We start from the raw sequence: 2,239 nt of genomic DNA on the forward strand, positions 1-2,239 counted from the left end.
GATCTCATCACATTAAGCTGCTTGTTTAGTTCAAACCGGGAAGCTGCTTAGAATTAGAGCTTAAACACTTTAATTCCAGTTTCCCTGCTGTTACTGTGATGAATCCATGTTGCCAGGAGGCACATAAGAACCGATTATGCCTCTTGCCTCCACAAGCAGCACTGCTGATCTATGTGACTTCTACTGCATGAACTGTAGTACACTTGTTTCTACAGCAATGTTGTCTCATGAAGCCATGCAGCAGAAGCCAGGATTAAAATATTTTTCATTCTACATATGGGAGGACACCTCATCCAACCTCCATCTGTTCATTACTGAGGTTTCCATTTCAGGTATTAGGGTGGGCTGAGCTAAACAGCAACAATAGCAACAGAGTAGGCCAGGCCTGCCTTCACTGTGGCCTCTAAATCTCCAGGGATTAAGCAGAGTGCAGATTTTTACCCCAGCCATAGTAACATCTCTGTTCATACACTCCCTCCTAAAGCCTTCCTCAAACTGGTGCCCTCCAGGTATATTGAATTAGAAGCTAAATTACAAACAACTGCTGAGCAAGGTGACTAGGGACAATGAGGATTGTAATTCAATGCATAGGGCAGGGGTCTTCAAACTTGGCAACTTTGAAACTTGTGGACTTCAACTCCCAGAATTCCTCAGCCAGCCATGTCTGGGTGAGGAATTCTGGGAGTTGAAGTCCACAAGTCTTAAAGTTGCCAAGTTTGAAGATCCCTGGCATAGGGAGAACATTAGACTGGACATGACTTCTTTCACTCCAACCCCTTTCCTTGATCTAATCATAAAAAATATTCCTTGTTGCTTGCTAAATGGATATTAAACCACTAGAAACTCATAGAACTGGCAGGGAGACACATCTGAGCCTAAATTTTCCATGTCTCAAGTATTCTTTGTGCTACTTTTTAAAATAAATTAACCTGCTGGCAGTTTTCATTCAACAAATTCACTTTCTAGAGGCATTTATGGAACCTGAGCTCTTGATTACAACTTGCAACTAGATAACATCTGACTGAATTCTAGCATATTTGTGACAACCGAGAACCTAGAAATGTGTGTATCAGAAGAGTACTGCATATTGAAGCTAATACTCAGAGAATTTCCATAAACAAGTCAATTTCACGGAAGCAGAAAATGTGGCTGGAGATAAGAAACTAAGGTCTCTGGCATCACACTTAAAAAAAATAAAAATTTGGTTTGAGTCCAGATTTAATAATATTCACGAAAAAAATCTTGTAGTTATCACTACTAACTTGAGCTCTCATTGACTAAAATGAGTAACAGTATTCTAAGCACTTGAATCCAATTTTTTATATTTTTCTCAGGGAAATGGTAATGCCATGTTACAATGAAGCTTCCATGTTTTAACTCATCAGTTAATGGATGAAAGGCAATCCTGAAAGGAATAAGACAGGTTTTGGGAGATTCATGCACAAACCAAACCAAACAAAAAAACAGCTGTGTCCCAGATATTTTTGTTCCAGACATAGATTAAAAACACAATTACTTTGGGGAAAAAGGTCTTTTCAGTTTCATTCTGGTTTAGTTATCATTCAATGTTGTCTTCACACTTTCAGTTGGGGAGTTTTGAATTCTCCTGTCTCTGTGTCAGTAAACAAGGGAGACTTGTTGCTAGTGGCTTATATAGGTAGCGCTGGACTTTTCAATGTAATGGAGCCAGTCCATCATGGTCATAATTTGTGATGGTTGTACAATCAGTTAGTCATGTGATTGGCATGATTTTACAACCTTTTTCCTGGTGGTGGTTTAGCTGCCACAGCAGTTGTCAAGTAGCTGCCATGGTTGTTAAGCAAATGCTGTGGTCGTTAAATAAACCAATGGCTTTCCAAAATCAGAAGTAAATGCTGGTTTTCAGCAACACCATTCTTAAATGAAGTCACATGACTCTGGGATGCTGCAAAAAGCTGTCATATGCTGTAGTTGTCAAGCACCCAAAGTTTGATCACGTGTTCATGGATGGGAGCCCAACCATTGGAATTTCGACTCAAGATCCTAAATAGCCTCCAGATCTGTAGTAACTTTGAACTGATCATAAGTTGAGGACTACTTGTACTTGTTAGGGGAAGAGGTGATCTGAGTTTAGGAATGAAAGAGCCCATTGGACAGATAGAACAATTCTAGGTCAACAATTCATGTGTAAGAGTGGAGAACAAACTATCGAAAAAGAAATTGCTACTAGAAGCCATTGGACTCAACCCTGTACTGGTTG

The sequence above is a fragment of the Vipera berus genome (assembly GCF_964194415.1).
Source record: "Vipera berus genome assembly, chromosome: 3".
Classification (NCBI taxonomy): Eukaryota; Metazoa; Chordata; class Lepidosauria; order Squamata; family Viperidae; genus Vipera; species Vipera berus.